The sequence below is a fragment of the Prunus mume genome, linkage group LG6, assembly GCF_029339155.1.
Source record: "Prunus mume cultivar Tortuosa linkage group LG6, ASM2933915v1, whole genome shotgun sequence".
NCBI classification, from domain to species: Eukaryota; Viridiplantae; Streptophyta; class Magnoliopsida; order Rosales; family Rosaceae; genus Prunus; species Prunus mume.
This window is the reverse complement of record NC_142703.1, coordinates 2184193-2204843: the sequence shown is the minus strand read 5'-3', so window position 1 is coordinate 2204843 and position 20651 is coordinate 2184193. Positions and strand designations below refer to the sequence as shown.

At 36.1% G+C, this 20651-nt stretch overlaps 1 long non-coding RNA gene and 1 pseudogene across 1 annotated transcript; both read right to left on the bottom strand.

Annotated features, from left to right (window-relative positions):
- Positions 1-8054: 8054 nt before the first annotated feature.
- LOC148915807 (uncharacterized) lies at positions 8055-9692 on the bottom strand. The gene is made up of 2 exons (XR_016128066.1): positions 8721-9692; positions 8055-8605 (listed from the first exon to the last, which is right to left on the bottom strand). It is a non-coding gene; the product is annotated as an uncharacterized LOC148915807 (long non-coding RNA).
- Positions 9693-9842: 150 nt separating this feature from the next.
- On the bottom strand, positions 9843-10898 carry LOC148915806 (zinc finger BED domain-containing protein RICESLEEPER 2-like; annotated as a pseudogene).
- Between the last annotated feature and the right edge of the window lie 9753 nt (positions 10899-20651).

Below are 20651 nucleotides of genomic sequence, written 5' to 3'. Positions count from 1 at the left end.
ATCTAATAATCAGAAAATAAAAGAATTACTGCACTTAACCAATCCTCTGGCTGCTGAAAGTGAAATAACCCCAAATTGAAAACATACAGTTTCATATGCAAATAGAAATAGAATAATTAATGCAAAGCCATAATTAATACCAGTTACAAAGTATAGAACCAAATGGACCAAAAATTATCAACCAATGTGTGCCTAATACCACATCGCACCCTCCCAAAGTGTGATTATACACAAATATGATATATATATAAACCCTCATCATATTCCTCACCTTCAAATGATTGGAGCTCATTTTTCAAATCCCTCATTCTCTCATCAAGTTCTGAAATCACCCAGAATAAAAGGAACATGAACTCTTTACTTTTGAGTGAAATAACAATTGTGCAACAAAATAACCCTCATAATACATGCAATGCAAACACCATTAGGTATGGTATATATGTGAGTAAAATCAAGCATGATTGGTGTTTGTGCAAATAATCTCGCGGGAGAATATTTGCTTCTAGGTCCTTCATCCTTTGAACTTCCTTATATCTCTTCCTCGATTCTTGTAAAAAAGACTGGAGTAAATAGACCACACCAGGGTATGTTGGGATTCGAGATAGATCGGCTTGCAGATTTGATGCAATGTCCTAAAGACAGTAATTTCACCCATTCCCGGTGCTTGAAGTTCTATAGGTGACTGCTTCCCAGGATTCAACTATTTGTATTCTAAGCCCTAGCACTAAGACTTAAAATCTAGCGAACTTAGTTTGTTTTTCTTTCACACAAGATGAAATGTTCTTGTAGAATGCTTCTTCTGTGTTTCAAGAATGAGGCTTTGGTTGATTTAAATAAACCTCTGGAACCTTATCAGAAGAGTCACAACTATTGGAAAACGATTTTGAAAAACCCTAGCAACCTAAAAAACTCTCCCAACTCCCAGCGCCGTTTCATCTCTTTTAGGGGAGGAGGCCTTGTCCCCTCCCCTTCCCTACCATCCCTGGTTTGCTTCTCTCTCGAGGTTCCTCTGGATGCATATGGGCACCTCCATTTTGCTGCATCCGAATCTCTCTCCTTGTGAGGAGATGGTGATGTGCTTGAGCTTTAATGCTTGTTTTTGGGGCTTTATGCCTCCTTTCTGATTTACTTCCCTAGATCTCCCCCATTCCAATCCTTTCGGCGCTATTCCTTGGCTGCCCTCCGATCGGTTCCTACTTTCCTCCTCTAGGTGTACTGGTGTTTACGGCTCTAGTGGAGATGGAGATTCTCGGGCTGACCTTTACTTAGACCCCCTATCTCCCCGCTTGATTTGGTTCCATCTATTGGCTACTGCAGCGATCCAGCAAAGCGAGAAATCGTATACAAAGTGGAATTTGTGTATAGCTACGGCATTGCTACAGCTCAGGTGCTTGCACCACCTCTTTCCAGTCTCATGGTCCTGTTTCCCTTGCCTTGGGGCTGCTATGATTGTGGTTGACTTATGGTGGCTGATTTGTGGTGGATTTATGTTTCATTTGAGTTTGATGTTGTTTTGCTTACTGGGTTCTTTTGCTCCTTTTAATCCAGTTTGCTTTGTCATTTTTAAGTTTGTTTATCTGATGATATCATTATCTGGGACAGTCTCTTTGTTCCTGTCTACCTGATATTGCAGATTAGTTTAGTTTCTCTAGCTTCCTTATTGGGTTGCTCTGTTTGTTGTAACTATGCCCTCCCCATTTTGGGTGAGGTTTTGAAATGAAGTTCATCTTCCTACCCAAAAAAAAAAAAAAAAAGTTGGAAAACAGTAAATTAAACTAATCCGAATTAATAAAAAATTATTAATTCGAAACTAAAAAATTAATTTAAATATGAAATTAATCAATGCCCAAATTGATTTTGAAGCCCAATTGGCTTCCACTTGGCCCAACTTCCATTTACTAAGTGGGGGACTTCCACACTTATAAAGACCTCACTCTTTCTTCTTTCTACCAATGTGGGACAAATGTCTTTGAATTTCATTCAAACTTCCAACAATTGTTGGCAGAACAATAGGAAATATGAATTTAAAGATAATAATAATTCTCAACAGAGTTGTAATAATCAAATACAATAACAAATTTACATGAAATTAATGTAAATCAACAAACACAAGTAGAAATACTGGCAACTTTTGCGATTGAGGCTTGCAAAAATTGCAATGTCCTAAAGACAAATTTTGTCCTTGCCCTTGTGCTCGCAGTTCTATAGGCATCCATCTCCCAAGATTCAACAATCGATAATCCTAAATTGAAGCACTTCAATTTAAGACTCTGGTGAACCAATTATATATTTGTATTCTCAAGACAAAACTAGGAAGAATTTAACAATAGAGTGTTGGGGATACTCTTTGTTTTTCACAGGTAAGAGCTCTCTTTATTCTATATGCCAAGTAGGTGAGGATATTTGGTTTATATGAAACTCATTACATCTCTTGTTGAAGCATAAGTAGCTTTTCATTTGAAAAGTTACAGACACAACTCTATGGAAACAAGACCACTTGATCATTTGAATCCATCGTTTAATAATTAATAACTGCACTTTAAAGGTAACCAAGTGCAAAACAAATACTAAGACACACAACACTTATTTTTCATTCACTATAGAAATTAAATATTATTAAATAATATAAAATTTAGAACAACCCCCCACATGAATGAAAATTGAGAAGAAATTGAGAGTATTGGCGGAAAAGAGCATAGTTAAGAGAATTGTGGGGGTGGCTTAACTATCTTTGTAATCTCATATTCGTTTAAGAATGGAAATGTAATTTGCTCAATGAAAGAGATGAGTAACTTTTATTTTAAGGTATAGAAAGGTTAAAGACCCTACAAGGTTGGCTAATATTTCTTTAAAAAAATTTTGCATAATGGGATTGAGTAAGAATATACCAATCATTATTTCTTTTGATTTGAATTCCTAGAATGACATCAGCTTGACCTAAGTCTTTCATGTCAAAACTTGAATTCAACATCTTCTTTGTAGAATTTATTGCATCCTTACTTGTTCCCATTATGAGCATGTCATCAGCATATAAACATACAAGAACACAAGAATTCTTGTTGTTCTTTATGTAAACACACTTATCAAATTCATTGATCTTAAATCCGTGTGACATCATTGTATGATCAAACTTTTGATGCCATTGTTCTGGAGCTTGTTTATGTCCATATAAAGACTTAACAAGTTTACAGACTTTAGTTTCTTGACATTTTACCACAAAACCTTCTAGTTGTTCCATGTATATTTCTTCATCTAATTCTCCATTTAAGAAAGCTATTTTTACATCCATGTGATGTATGTCCATATTGTGTATAGTAGCTATAGCAATTAACATCCTTATAGATGTAATTCTTGATACTAGAGAATAAGGATTTTATCCTTGAGGACCATTTATGAACCCTAAACCCTTTGTTTTTTTTCATTTTAAAATTATTTTTTAAAAAAACTCCATTAGTTTGTTGATGTGGCATATATGTGGAGTCCACATCTCCAATAATACAGTGTCACGTATATTTAAAATACAATATAATTTTTTAAATAATTTAAAATTCATAAAATTTAAAAAAGAAAACTAAATTTTTTTGAATTTTAAATGAAAAAATAAAATAAAAATTGTAGCGACCATTTGTGATAAATGTGTGAACCTTAGGGATTTTTGTGATATATATGTCAGGTTAGCAAACTAAGGGAGCTTTTGATGGAACTTAACGGCAAGGACCATTTGTGAGCACACATATAGACCTTGAGAACCATGAATGACTCTAAAAAACATTAAGAATGCTATATGATAGTTTCATAAACCGTAGGAACGTTTTGTGATATTAAGCCTTCATAATAATCTTACTCAAAAAGAGTAAATGATAAATGCCTTGTGACTTATGGGAAATATGAAAACGAATTTGACCTTCACAAATAATATAAAGAAAAAAACTTCAAGTTGTAAGTGAACTAAATAAGTTCCAACTATCTCTCAATAAATAAATTAATGAAGAAACACAGTTACAAACCAAAGAAGCAATCTTTTAGAAAAATGGGGCTACATTCGCAAAGAGCAAGTTTTACTTTCCTTCTTTTGCAATGTTTGAAAGCAAAAGGCTCATATATATCAATCTCCGCAAGAAGAATATCAATGGCTTGATGATCTTTCTGCAAAGCTCACATGCACCACAAATTAAATGGGAAAGAGTAAAGCCCTAATACTTACGTTCCCCTCCCCTTCCGCCTAAAAAGAAAAAAGGAAAAGAAAAATAAAATAAAATGGCCGGTGCTCATAAATTCAAAAAACAAACAACAAATTCTTTAAGAATGCAGCAGAGCTAGTTCTATCTTTCTTTTGCTTTCTCCTCCTTTCTCGCACATGCAAATTTTTTATTGTTTTAATATAAGAAACAAAATTCTTAATGAAAAGAAAAAAACTACAAGAAAGGTTGACAAGGTCTACAAAGCAATCAGTCTTACTTTCAAGTTTTCAATAAACAGAGCTCACATTTCATCAACTCATATTCCCCCCAATCAAGATGAATTACACTACGTTGGATAGAGATGCCCATAGAAAGGCTAGAATTTAAATATATCCAGAGTAAACACACACCCTCTTTATCACAAATAAAACCCATTATTTACTTCCAAATAATCTACAAAGAAGCCAACGTTAGTAATCGCCTTTTTGTTGGCATCCACATAATTCTCCATTGGAAAGAAATAACAACTTCTAGAACAAAACACACCAAGTAATTGTCTTTGATAGGAAACAAAGACTTTCTTAAACAAGTCAGAAAGTACAATGAACTAAAGAATTTTCTCTAAAGAGCCTACAATCCCAACTTATCCTTCCTACAAAAAGAAAATCCACAGCAACCATAAAACAAACACTAATCTTCCTTTGTGTAATCATTTAGAAGAAATTTATTTGATTAATTGGAATCAAACATCAAACAGGTCTCCTAACTTCTTCCTTTCAAAAGGTGTAACAACCCAAGGCCTCATCCAAAAGTCTACCCTAAAATTGACTGCTGAATTTCTAGGCTTTCTTAAATACCCAATTGCAAATTAATTGCCAATTAACATCGATATGTCGCTACAGTAGATATAGATTCGATGAAAATTAGAGAAGAAAAGAAGAAAAAAAAACAGAAAAAAGGAAGGAGAGATTCAGAGCAGACGGTCAAAATTGTTGAGGACAATTGATGTAATTTGCAAAAGTCAAAGAGATGGAAGAAGGAATAAGATAGATATCCAAACGGAGAGACTAGAAAAACTTAAGCAGTCGATGTTGAACGAAGGATAGGCAGAGTCGTGAATGAGAGAGAGAGAGAAAGAGGCCGAGTCACGAAAGAGAGAGAGAGGCGGATTCGCCTGTTCAATTTAGCGAAGGGCTTATTTTACGAACCGAGTTTCAGCCTCTCTATATAATGAGAGAGGGTGAGGAGCTTTTTTTACTATTGGACTCTACAATCTCATTTAAGTTAGTCCCTCATCTAAGCAAACATGGGCTTGAGGTTCTATTTAGCACAGTCCTATCTAGTGAGCCTACCAAACATGCCCAATAAGTTATTATTAACAGGCCCAAATCAATTTTTTCTTTTCTCTTTCAAATGCTAAAATCATGCAAATTCAAGTATAATCCATAAAAATCCATTATTCTAATCTAAGGTTCTAAACAACTAAATCAATCCCAAATTCACACAATCACCAACCAACCAAGGAAAGGAAATCGAACATCTTACAAACCATTAAAAAAAACACACATTTACGCATAGATAAAGCAAGAAATCCAAATTATATTTATGAATGATTACAACTCATGACAAAAATACACAAAAGATAATAGATATCCTTCCAAAACAGCTAATGCATCCATTCTTCCAAAAGCCTTAACAAAGCAAACTACATAATATAAAAGGCTGTGATGAATAATATATTTGATTGATTGTTTACAAAAGGAAGATATACCTATTATATACAAGTTTGAGAGACCTATATTAAGTGAATACAATGGAGTAAATTTAAAGAATCAATTACAAAATCTAATAAGGGAAGGTCGGCCTGGAGAGGATTAGGCTTGATTGAAATGGTTGACTTTTGATGATGAAGGAGGTGATGCCGTGGATTGGGGGTATCCCTTTTACATCCCCACAAGACGGTGGCCCCTTTCGAGACACCGATCTTGGACCAGAGTAATTAAAATCGCGGACAAGGAAGAGGTTTTGTGAGCGCATCGACAAGTTGATCATGGGTGGAGACATGGAACACTTGAAGGAGACCACGATTAACACGATCACGAACAACCTGAAAATCGAGTTCAATATGCTTCATGCGAGAATGGAGGATTGGGTTGGTACAGTAGGAGGTGGCCTCAATGTTGTCACAAGATATGGTAGGTTTGTGTGGGGGAGATACGCCAAGTTCCCGAAGGAGAGACTGAACCCAGGCTAAGGCAGCTATAGCAGCAATGGCACAATACATTGCCTCTGTGGACGAGCAAGTGATAGAATGTTGCTTGTGAGAGCTCCATAAGATTAAGTTACTACCAAAGTAGACAACAAAATCGGTGGTGGACTTGTAGTTATCAAGATCACCAGTCCTATCCACATCGAAATAGGCATAGAGATGCGATGAGGCACAATGACGAAGAAGAAGTCCCTAGGAGATAGTACCCTTCAAGTAGCAAATGAGGTGTTTCAAGGCCTGCAAATGAGACACAGTCAGGCAATGCATGAAGGCCACGAAGGAGATGTTTGGGCTAGTGAGGCTAAGGTACTGGAGGCCACCAATGAGTTGATAAAGACAATGGCATCTATGAGGGAAGAGCCATCGAAGAGAATAAGGAGATCATGAATATACTTGTGTTGAGAAAGAAATAAACCATCATTAGTATGGAGAACTTCTATTGTATTTAATAATCGACACAAATTAATGTGCAATCATTAAATTAAAAATACCCACAAGTGCATGAATCTATTGAGGTATAGATTTTGTAAATACGGGGTCGATCCACGAGGAACTGTCGGCTTACTACAAGGTCGATCCCACAAGGAACTGTCGGCTTACTACAAGTTCTAATTTGAGTACGTAAAGAACACTTATTTAACACAACACAAAAGCAGAATACAAATTGAAAGCTAAAAAAAGAGTAAATAAAGGTAAAAGAAATGAAACAAACAAGAAACCAAAGAAAAACACAAAATTCACGTTTCGACCTCTGTCAAACACAAAATTCACGTTTCGACCTCTGTCTCGTTTTTGGCCTATAACTTTCCAACCGTTTGTCCAAAATTCACGTTCTTTATATGGTTGGATTCAGAATAGAAAAATGAAGAACTCATCACATACCAAATTCCAAAAATAGTGGAAAATAAAAAGCTACTGGTCGTTCAAACAGTGGCGACTGGTCTTTTTAGGCAGATTCGTTTTCTCTGTTTTCAGTTTTGACCTCTGTCCAGTTTTTGATCTATAACTTTCCAACCATTTGTCCAAATTTCACGTTCTTTATATGGTTGGATTCAGAACAGAAAAACAAAGAACTCAACATAGACCAAATTCTAAAAAAAGTTACGAAAATAAACATAATTCAATGAAGAAAACACACAACATTTCAAACAACACAAACATACAACAAATTTGGTGGGGGGGTGTTTGATTTGATTTGAGTGACCTAATTCTAATGCTTGAAAGTAATCAAACTCTAATTTTAACAAGAATGAGATGAAAATCAAAATGTGAAATTAAAATGTAACAAACACTAGGGTTTCAGAATCTACCCTAAACAATCCTACCCAAGTTCAAGGACACTCAAGTGATGAACTCCAAATGTGTTGATGAAGATGTTCGCAATCAAGACCAGGTCTAGTGGCTCAAGATGCATTGATTCTCTCTAATGTAAGTAGAGTGCAGGGCTAGTGCTACAATACTTGTGCCTTCCCTATAACCAACCTAGGTGTCCTTAGTACTTCGATTTGATTACAAGAAAAACCCACTAAGTTCATAGAAAATAAGAACATCACAAGAACCCTAATAGTATGATGTTTACATTAGGCATTCAAGAAACCAATTCACATGGATGATTCTTACTTCATCCATTTGTTGCTTAGGAAAACATGAGGATACACATAATCCCAAGAACCTCAAGAAGCATGCTTTCAAAGGTGATCAATCAAATAAAAACATACATCAAGAATAGATTATTTTAGTGAATGGGAATTCATCAATAATATCTAGAAATTCATACACTCAAGCATAAAAACAATAGAGTACTCATGTTTAGGGCTTCAACCTAAGTCCTAGCTATGGAGTTTAGTTCCTCATACTTATTTCAAACACAAATTCAAAACAAAATTAGAAAGAGTTTACAGATTTTGTGAAAGTGGTGGAAGTTCAAAGTCTTCAATGGTGGAAATCTTCTTCATTTCTTGCTTGGTTGCCCTTGTCTTCCTCCTCTAGCTCTCAAGCACCAAAACCTGCTCTCAAATCTCTACAAATTGAATTATTCGTTGAATGGTTGATGGAAGATGCCTCTCTATGCTCCCTCATCCCTCTCTTTCCTCCTTTCATCATGGCACTTTAGAATTTGTCTCCTCCTTGTCTCCTTGCTATGATGGGTTTTTGTCTTCACAAAAATACTATTAGTCTCAAAATATTGCACTCCATCAAAGTAATTTCTTGTTACCAAATGGTATGGTAACAAGAAGAATCAAGATGACACTATAGAGGTAAAAACTGACCCAAGACAAATCTCTAGAGTTGTTGTAACATGCAGAATCAGTTGGATAGGCTATACTTGTCCAATGGAGATCAAATTCAGATATGTTGTAGTCAACATCCATTGGAACAAGTTTCATGAAGATCTTCACCTCATCCAAGCACCGGAGCATGCTGATCCAAGGCCAAGAAGTTGACCTACAAAGTGTTTGGTGGCAGCGTACAAGTGTTTGGCTTTGAAATTTTTGTTTTTGGTGCGGATAATCATGAAGTGGTTGTTGAGGGGACTGGGTGGGGAGGAGGAAGAAAGATTGGATGAGTGAGAAGAATAGGAAGTAGGAGGAAAGGGGCCATAGATGGAGAACGGGCATGAGGGAGTAAGATACTAAGCCCGGGAAGCACAGGTGATGAGGAGGAAGTGTCAGTTGCATAAGAGGTGAAGGGACAAGTGGTTAGGAGCACAATTGGAGAAGGTGCAGAGTGGGCTAGCGAGGCTGAAGTGAGGGTGGAGGGGCTGGAGATGGGACGACAGCAGTAGGAAATGGAATAGTGGTGTCGGTGGAGTAAAGGCGGTGCAGGGAGGTGAACTGGAGGATGAAGCGCAGAATGGGTTGTGTCACAAAATGAGAAAGTAAAAGTCTTTTCATCAAATTTGACATGGCAATAGACAAAAACACGAGAAGTAGAAAGGTTTAGGCATTGGTAACCGCTTAGGGTGAGGGGAATAGCCAAGGAAAAGACGAAGATGGGGACCGAGAGAAAAGTTTGTTAGAGTTGTACGGGCATAACCATGGGAAGCACAAACAGCCAAAGACACACATCTTAGTGTAATTGGGATCATCACCAAATAGGGCTTTGTATGGTGAGATGTTATGAAGCATGGGAGTGGGCATTCGATTAATAATATACATGACAGCTTTAAAGGCGTTGGACCAATAAGGAAATAGTAAGAAAGCTTGATGAAGGAGAGTTAACCTAGTTTCAACTACATGGGGGTGACGACATTCAGCGGCGCCATTATGTTCAAGGGTGTGGGGTGGGGTAGTGAGGTGAGTGATGTTGTGGGTGGCAAGGAATATTTTAAGTTTTATGAATTCACTGCCGCCATCAAAATATAGGGTGATGATTTTGGTTTTGAAATAATTCTCCTCATCTATGGCAATCAAGTCATAGAAGGTTGAGTGTGATGTTGGATTCAAAAAAGCTGAAATTTTCAAAGTAACATCATAGAAAGTCTTCAAAAACATCACAAATATGACGGCTTTTTCCCAAACTTCATCATTAGGTGGACCCACCCTCTTATTAGTCTTAGATTTTCCCTTCCGTTTCCCACTCCCTTCAATGCCTTCATTTCTCTCTTCATCTAATTCCTCTTCCTTAAAGTACATTAAGTAGGAAGAATCGAGACCATCTCCTATCCTATCAAAAGATTTTTGAAATTTCAATGTCTCATTAAGCATCAAATAAGTGGAGTTCCACCTAGTGGGCACATCTAGCACCACTAACCCCTTGCACTTTATTTTTTCTGTCTTAGCATACATTTTAAATTAACTCAACCGAGAAGGTGAGGATCTTACAAACTTCACCGCATCACGCTATTCGACTCCTTTCACCCATATATTTTCTTTCGCACATAGCCAATTACCTTAATATTGGCAGCTGCATTATCCACGTAATTTATGAGTATCTTCTAATGCCCCCAATCAATCAAACAATTTTCAAGAAATTTCGCAATGCTCTCCAACTGATTATCAATTACACAAAAAATTAGGATTATTTTGTGCATTTTATAATCGAAATCAACGAAGTGGACAATGAACACCATATAATTCACATTTTGAACTGATGTTTTAAGTATTGGTTATAAGGCATATCCTATGTGAACAAAGGTCAACTTTCAACTTCTCCTTCATTTTCATGTACATTTCTAGAAGTCTTCTTCTAAAAGTTATATGAGAAGGTGGATGAAATTGTGGGCGTGCAACACTACAAAATTCCCTAATCCCTTCACCCTCCACAAAGCTAAAAGGTAGCTCATCTCGCACTATCATTCTAATACAAGCATCTAGACAATCATCCTTTTTAAAATTCATAGAAGCAAGAGCATTACCCTTGGATGCATCAAATGTGAGTGTCCGTATGTTCTTATCCTTATGTCTATAAGGGTAATGCAAGCATTGTTTGTTTAGATGCTTCTACATGTTGCTAGTCCCATTTTTCTTAGTATCACTAGCATAAGTAACACTACAATACTTGCATTCAGTGGCGGATCCAGGATTATGTGGCCAAGGGGGCTTAGTGTAAAAGTTCCAAAATTTTTCTACAAAGAAAATAATGCTAAAAAGATAGAAAGATAGTACCTCCATCATAATTCATAACAAAACCAATAATACAAGTTACAATTGTCGACGACGAGTTTTCATATTATGAAAACGTTGCATTATAATTTCGTTATCAATACAAGCAAAAACATATCTCTCAATGTAAACAATCAAGCTATCATTCAACCATTGATCTCCCATTCTGTTGCGAAGTGGATTTTTAATAATATTCATGGCGGAAAATGCCCTCTCCACTAAAGCAATTGCAACCGGTAAAACTAAAGCCAATGTAAGAAGCAAATACACATAAAGAAATATTTCATGCATTCCTTTCTGCACCATTTTTTCCACAAGACTACTAATCCATTCCAATTGAGAAAAATCACTACTCGAACACATATGATGAACATAAACACCAAGTTGATCTTCAAGCATCAATAAGTCTCTATCCGAAAAATCATAAGGATAAAATTGAGCAAGACGAACTAGCTTTCGTTTGTCAAAAGCTACAAAGTTATTTTTCGAACTCAAGCATGCCAAACAAGTAAGTAACTTAGTACTTACCTTGTTGAAGCGATCATTTAATTCTGCAAGTTGCCCATCATTGGAGCATTACGCCGTGATCTCCCTAGAATTACATATTCATCATCCATGATAGGAATTGTAATATCATGTTTGTAACAAAAAGAAGATGCTTGCTCAACCAATTCTTTAAACTCATTATCCATCATGAACTACAGGTTTTCCTTGCATATTTTCACTAAACTCATTGCACTTACAATGTCTTAATCTTTCTTTTGCAATGCTAGAGACAAAATGTTTGTTATTCCCAATATAGCTTTCATTACAAATAAGTGAAACACAAACTCAAAAGATTGTATTTCTCTCCATAACTTATAAGCTTCACCCGAACTATCATTAGGATTATCATCAACAATCATTTGAAGCACATTCACCATAAATGAGAACATAGACATGATACTAATCAATGTACCATAATGTGAGTTCCATCGTGTATCTCCGACACGTTTGAGAGTAGTTTCTTGATTTAAGCCCCGGCCCCGTTATAAGACAATCATCTTCAAAAGCTCTCACAAGCTCTTCTTGGTATTGTACTCTAAGTACATCGCGACGATTACAAGATGCTCCAACAACATTAACCAAACTATTAGCGTTGTGAAACAAGAGTTGACATCAATATTTTTCTTTGCTACCACAACAAGAGCTAGTTGAAGTTGATGAGCAAAGCAATTAACATAAAATGCACAAGGTTGTTCTCTCAAAATCTTTGTCTTAAGGCCATTAAACTCACCTCTCATATTACTAGCTCCATCATTACCTTGTCCTCGTACCTTGGAAAAGCTTAAATTCCCGGAAGAAAAGAATTCATCAATGGTTTTCTTTAGTGCACTTGAAGTAGTGTCGATTACATGTTGAACCCCCACAAACCTTTCAATTATTTGTCCTTTGTCATTCACATAGCGCAGCACCATCGCCATTTGCTCCTTTATTGAAACATCATGTGCTTCATCCACCATTATTGAAAAATATCTGTCTTTTACATCACTCAAGATAAGACCAATGACTTCTTTAGCACAAGAATTGACAAGATCTTTTTTAATTGAAGGAGCTATTAACTTTGAATTTCCTGGAGCATTTTCCAACACAACGACCTTAACTTTTTCATCATGATCCGCAAGAAATTGCAAGAGTTCTAAATAATTCTATTTATTACTTGATTGTGCACTTTCATCATAACCACGAAAAGAAAGACCTTGTCACAAAAAATACCTAGTGCACTTAAGTGATGCATTCAAGCAAGTGCAATAAGCTGTGCGAGCTTGGCTTGTTTGCTTGATTATAATTGTTTCAATGTGTGTAGTTTGATGCATCAAATTGTAAGCAAGTTCTCTAGCTTGGTTGTGAACATTACCAACCGGTCCAACATGAAGGTTAAATCTTTCTTTCGCCTTCTTCCAATTATTGAAGCCTACCCCAGTGAATGCATCACCATTCACTTGATCAAAATTAGATTTGAAGAGATAACAATGAAAACAAAACGCAGCATCTTTAGCAATACTATATTCCAACCAATCATGATCATCAAACCAATGAGCAATGAAGCGTCTATTAATTCCTGATTGATTAGTTTGAGGGAATTTATAACTTCTAGGTTGACAATGTCCCTTTTGTAGATATGCTCTTCGGATCTCATCCCGAATATTAGGACTATAATCCGTCATTCGAGTTCGTAGTCCAGGGTCTGCTTGAAGATTAGCTAAGATCTCATCTACTTTGGTCTTGCATTTGAACTACCCAGATTAGACGGAGAAGGACTATCTATAGATAATTTTCTTTTAAAGAATCGTCCCATAAATCTACAAATCAATTAATTCAATCAATCATTAATTTTTTCCAAATTATCATATGAATATGAAAATGTCAATAACCCACTCTCAATATTCAATATACTCCTTAAACCCATATCAATCAATATTAAATATACCAAATTATCATATCAAATAGCAATCAATATTCAATATACTCAATCAATTCATATTATCAATCGAGCATAAACTCAATCAATCTACATTAATATGATTATCACTATGATTCATATCCATAAATTTAATTACATAAAAAATATCAATATGATTCATATCCATAAATTTCAAGCATAAACTCAATCAATCAATATGATTCATATCCATAAATTTCATTACATAAAAAAAATATCAATATCAACAATATATATTATCACTATAATTATTAATATAAATTTTGTCATGCTTATTTGTAGTTAAAAAAAATGGGTAGAGGACGACGGCAGAAGGTGGTGGTAATCGGCACCTGGGCCACCAGCGAAGAGTTGATGGAGGTTGTCGAAGGTTGGGGGAGGTTAGGAGAGGTTAGGGTTTGAGAGGGTGAGAAGAGGAGCTGTGAAATTGGGAATGAAGGGTTTAGAGGCAGAGTCGAAGTGAATCATGCTATGTTATGTTTTTTTATAATTTCTTTTAATTTTAAACCTGGCCCAAAACGACGTCGTTTTGAGGCAGGTCAATTAAAAAAAATTTGATTGACCCTTGGACCAAACGACGTCGTTTGGCAAGCGTTTGTTTAAAAAAAAAAAAAAAAGGGATGCGTGCAATGCACAATGACTTCGAAATGGCCTAGGACTTTCATCGAGCACTTGGTGTACATACAAGAGGGCTTCCAGCAGCAGTCCAAGGGGGCTTTCATGGAGTCCCTTGCCAAATTTCTAGCCTTCCAAGGGTCGTCCGACCCCTCTTATCCCAACGTGGGTCCGCCCTACTTGCACTTAACTCTTTTTTCAACCTCTTTTTTTTATAATCTCATCTACCGCTTTCACATTCAATATCAAAGCATACTTTGAAATGGTTCCCACACATTACTCTTCTTCTAACTAGGTTTCCTTTTTCCAATACTAAGTTGTAATGGTGATGGATTTGGTGATTGTAATAACCCAAACCTTAATTAATATTTAACCATTAAACTATTAAGAGGAAAGGACACTTTTGCCTCTAGAATAGTTTAGTAAGGGAGAAGTTGACTTTTTGACCGAGAAAGAATTTGACCTTTCCACTTGCATCTTTGCGTAGAGCACGACGAAACGAGTTCGTAGACACGGAGTGGACTCAAATCGGAGTTGTAACGAAGAAAATAAAGTCAAAATACATATGAGGGCAAAATGGTAATTTTGAAATCATGATTTTTTAAAAAAACTGACTCTCTCTCTCTCCTCCCTCACTCTTCTCTCTCGACCAGCAGCCCCCTTGTTTTAACTCACCACCTTCAAACCTCCATAACCACCGCACCCTCCACTCCCGACCGGTCCTCGCCCTTGGAACCGCTGCTTTTCACCAAAAACGCTCGAGATCACGTCGGTGTTGACAGAACTTCCAAGCTTTCATTTTCTGTCGTCCGGCCAACAAATCGGAAGAGTGAGGTATGGTTTTCTAGCTATTTTTCATGCTCTAGCTGCTGGTTGGGTAGGATTCCAGAAATTTCAAGCCTAGCCATTTTCCATGAACCCCAAGCGGATCTCACATCTTGTGTGATTTCCGGGTTCAATGGTTTTGAACCATTGATCGTGCGATTGTGACCAAACCAACCGTCGGATTGAGACCAGACTCATGGGACTTATGTCCTAGGTTTAAAGAAACGTTAATGTGGGCATAGGAGTAACTTTAATTGGATGCACGCACTTCTAGGAGCTGGGGGTCAGGATTTTATTTAAATATTTATATCGAGCAGTTTTATTAATATATATATATTATTATGGTAATTCAATCAGGCACCCAGCACCAGTTGACTCGCAGGAGGGACCTCCAAAAGGTCCAGCGAGCTCGGACTAGCTATGAGTGGACTCTTCATTTTCAAAAATGAATTTATGCAATTCAGTTACAGTATTTGATCTTGAATAAGTTGTATTCACAGATTAGTGTTTTACAAGTTGATATGTGCTTTTAAATATTTTGATTTATATACTACCAAGTGAAATATTATTTAAGGATATAGGAACAGAAAATTTAAGCTAAATATCAGATAAATGGCAGCAGAGTTTTAGATTTAACATAAATTCAGTTATTTATCATATTTTTCAGAGATTTTAGATTTTCTTAAGCCACCTTAGGTACCCAGATTATAGCGAACAGGTTGCCTTCAGATAAGACGATGTCTACAGACATCCAGGTTGCCTTCGGTATATGTTGCCTTCAGATATTACGATGTCCACGGACATCCAGGTTGCCTTCATTTTGTCGGCGTGCTTGACATTTGCCTCACGAGTTTTGGGGACGCCGGGACCGTGGGAGCCGAGAATGCGGATCAAGTCGACTATGGTCCCCGAATCCTGCGGTTTGCGGCTCGGGTTGACTTTATGTCACCGAGACCTGCCAGGAATTGACAGATTATTAGGAATTGATTACCAAGAATTGACGGATATCAGGAATTAACATAATTAAAGGGGTACACCTAGGTGGTAGTTTTAAACTGATTTCAATGCTTTTAAGAGTTTAAAGATGATTATGAGTATAATTGACATATATTTATAAATATATGAGTGCATTGATTTCAGTATGTATATGATTAAAAGAATGAATTAGTTTTGTATAACTGTTTTTACAGTGGGGTTAGTATGTTCTTATGCTATTTTTCTTAAAACTTTGTTTTTGGGTCCACTCACCTTTTAAATGTTTTGCGCCCCCAAGGCATAGACGTGCATCTGAAAGCCACCATAGGGCAGTTTCTGCTTCCTACATCTCTTCAGTTTAGTGTAGTTTCTTTGACCCTCCAAATGTTCTTCTTGTAAATTAATCTGTATAGATGCTCTGATATTGCCCTTGGGCTCGAACTTTACTGTTGATTGTATGTATATGCATGTTGGAAGTTGGATTGTGTATATATGCTTGTTTTGACAGGTGTAATTTTGGGGAATGAACAAATTACAGGGGAGACTCTGCCGAATTTTCGGTAAAAGTCAAGGCTAAAATGAAGTTAAGTTTGTAACCAGAAGGGCAACGAGGTCATTTGTGCTCGACACTCGCCAAGTGTCGATCAAGAACATGTGGTTCGCTCGGATCCCAAAGGGAATTTGGGTCGGGTCCTGTAGTGATGCTATTGTAGGAGATACAACAGCATCACTACAAGGTACATAATCATCACTCCTACGCATTTTAGCCTCATTAGAAGCAAGTTCATATCGATAAACATATTAAAAATAGATTTAAACACAGTCATCAAAGTTTTTCCATCCATAAATAAATTGAAAATATTTATCCTATCAAAAAAAAAATATTAAGATCACATATCCTATCAACAAAACATATTACAAACATATACAAAAATAGGGTTAGTAGCAGATATTTACCTCCATTGCAGCTAAATTTTTGAAACTTTTAAAGCTCATCAGCAGAGATGCTAAACAATTGCAAATCAAAACAAAAATAAGGTTAGGTTACGAACGGTTCGGGTCAAGTTCATCGGTTTTGAAAAAATTAGACTCAAGAGCCGAACTGTGGACCTTCTGTTCGAGTCAAGTCCAAGGTTGACTTTTTCAGTTTGGTAAAAAAAAACTTCTTTTTTGGTTTGATTTGGTCTGATTCAATCACTTCGGTCGCTTTATCGGTTTTAATGTCCACAGTTAGAAAACAGAAAAACATAAGGAATACAAGCAACCCCAAGTCATGAGTCGTAGTTTTGAGTTCCTTTGCGAGTGGAAACCGAGCAAACGTCATGCAGGAATGAACCACAAGCGTTCAACCATGTCTATGAAAGTCACCGATACAAACCAAATCATCGACCTACAGTCCCTGGTTGACTCCCTCTACCACAGAGTTTAGGTACCTTTTCTCTCTCTCTCTTATTTAATGCCCTTTGGTAAGTGAGAAGTTGTGGTTAAAAGAAGAAGCTCAAATAATCAAAATCCTATTAATTCCCTACAATTTTTGCAGGGAAAAGCAAGTACTCAAGAGAAATGCTAATCAAACAACGCATTCTGTATTTCATAGCTTAAATTATTGGTTGGTTGATTGTTTATCATCAATGGAAATCATAGCATAAACAGTATGAGTCTTAGCTATTTATTTATATAAACATTATAGCATAAACAGTTCGAGTCTCAGCTATTTCTATATTTTCCTTGAAAAATCTAAGCAAACAAAGGGTGGGTTGTAACTTCCATCTAATAGTTAATCCTCCAAGTCTTCATCATCCTGGACTCAAGTTCTCGTTTTCCTTTTTTTTTTTTTTGGTTATATTCAATTTTCATGTTAAATATATTGGTTTAGATTTTTCTATGATTTTTTCCCATGTTGGGAATGTTGAGGAGAATGGCTTCCAAAACCTGAAATACAAGTAACGTCAGTGTGAAAGGCTTGCAGGACAGGTCTTGTCCACCAAATTTGGAGAGTCACCGTGTAGGTACAGGTAATGTCATATGTTGTGGGGATGACGGTAACATTAGAGGAGTTCAAGTATGCCAGAAGAAAAAAGTAGCCAGGAGAGTTGGGAGGTTGGTGGAGTAAGCTGGGTACTTCTTGAAAAGAATGAACTTAGAATTAGTTCCATATCTACTAAACAAGAGTGAGGAGCTTGGGAAAACGAAGGAGGGATAAGAGCAAAATTAGGAGTGGCAATTTTCAACATGGCACAATAATTTGAGACTACTTGGAAAAAACCTTTGACTAACGCAACTTGGTAACATGAGTAAAAAAGAAGTTGGGATAGTGGCAAACACGAATAACCAAGCCCAAAAAAAATACTTTGTTTCTTTCTTTATATGGTATTATATGAATTCTTGTAGAAGGATAACTTTATATGGTTTTGCTAGTGTTAAGATAAAGTAGATTTTTATTGGAAGATAGAGATACAATTTTACCTAATTAATATAAGACCAAAGACAATAAAGTAACACCTACTTTTACCAAAATAAAATCGAAGAACACTAAAATTACTACATGTGTCATTATGCTATTATTGTCAAATATAAATATTTAGTTTTCACCCAAAATCTACAGCTATCAAAACGACATAACAAGACCCAACACATGACCAACAACGACACTACTGAAACGTGACCTTTCATCTTCAACTACAGAAACCGCTTCAACAGTTCCACACTATTCTCCAAAATCTCAGACGATCGTGCGGCGACCAGCAATGACAATGACCAGCGACGACGACCAACAACGACCACCATCAACGACGATCAAAGTGATTTTCACTTTCTTGGGAAAAAAACCATAAGAAAATGACCCTCTAACACAAATTTGCCTTCGATTTTAGGGATTACACATTTTTGCTACTGTTCTTTATGCAATGTAGTTTTTGGAAAAATGGATGACTTGTTGGATTCAAAACTACTTTTGGTTTAGGTTTTGCTTCGTTAGTAGGGATTAAGGATTTCTGAAATTTTACTTACTATTCATTCTTCATTCTGCAATGTAGTTTAGGTTTTTGGTTTACTTTTGGTTTGAAAACCTCTAAAAATCACAAAAGAAAGAAAAAGACTATCAAATCTGTTTTCTGTACTAAAGAACAGAGCAAAACTGCACTGCATATCCTGTTTAGTTTTAAGTTCTTGTTTTGACTTTGCTGAGAAATCACAAAAGAAAGAAAAAGAGCATCAAATTTGTTTTCTGCACTGAAGAAAAAGAAACTGCATTGCAATTTTTGTTTTCTATTTTCGGCTCAATGATTTATACTTCCATTTCATGTCAACTTGTTGTGTAGTTTCTGTTATGTTTTTTGTTTTGGGTTGCTCTTGTTATATTTCTATAATGTTTGATGATATTTTGCGTTTTGGATTGCTTCTTTTAAAGGAGGAAGAGCATCAAATATATCTGTTTTTTGCACTGAAGAAAACATAAATTGCATTGTTGTTTCTATTTTCTATTTTTTGCTCAACTATTTATACTTCTTCCTTGTAGTTTATCTCTACTTGTCCTAATAGTATTTTCATCCCTTCTTGTTGCAGATCACAAATGGCACAAGAAATGTCACCACAAAAGAAGGAAGCTCAAAACCAACCAAAGCGAAGAATCAAAATGATGGCTCAAAATAGTAAACTAAAGCCAAAGCCAAAGCCAAACTATGATCGGAAAGCATAGCACCAGGACTATGTCCAGTTTCGGTGCAATTTCAATGCTTTCAACAACATCATTACAGATGTAAAGGACAAGCTCAATGAAAGGCAGAAGAAGCTTCTCAAGAAAACCCCCTTTTGGAACTTGATTGAGCTGTTTTACCACTAGAGAATTGACATGAATAACATGAATAAGTCGGACCTTGACTTAGCATAGCTGCTCAAGAAATTTGATCCGGATACAAAGTCCTTCAAATTTGGCACAAATCATTCCATATCACAGGCAATGCAGTGACTCAGATTCTAGGACTGCCAAATGAAGGAAAATTTGTCAAACTTGTCAATGATAGGTACACTGCTACCTTCAGAACAAGGCACTTTGGAGAAAAGGGAAAACCATCAAAAAACATGGTAGAAGCAGAATTACAAAAGACAATTGCCTTGGCAAAACCAACCGAAGAAAGAAAACAGAAAAACGAAGAAAATACCCGAACTGACAATCATTCAGCATGCAAATTGAATGAAAATGTAGCAGAAAAAAGAAAACAGAAAAACAAAGAAAATAAAAGGAAAACCTACCAGAAAATTGAGCTCCAACGGCAGATCCACAACCACAGCTTCAAAAACGAAAAAGAAAACTAACGAAAACGAAAGAGAAGCTTGCGCGTAGTTTAAACATTCAAAGGTAAAAAGCGTCATTTAATTTGTAGGTTTACAGATGGGCGAAGCTTTTTAAGAAGAATGGTTGAATTGTCTTATCAGTTCTTATTTTTAAGCTGGCTCAATGAATCCGGGCCTCCTCTTTGGCTTAATCTAAAATAGCAATTTTTTCCTAGGTAGTAAAACCAAAACCAAAATACCCAATATCTCACATACTAATTAGTAAAGTTAATTATGTCTAATATTTAATTTTTCTATTTTTATCTTATGGAGGATTAGAAATTATTGTTTTGGCTTAGAAATAAACAAAACTTAGCCTTAAGTTTCTAGTTGAGAATCTATGTGGATCAACCGACCACAACACAATT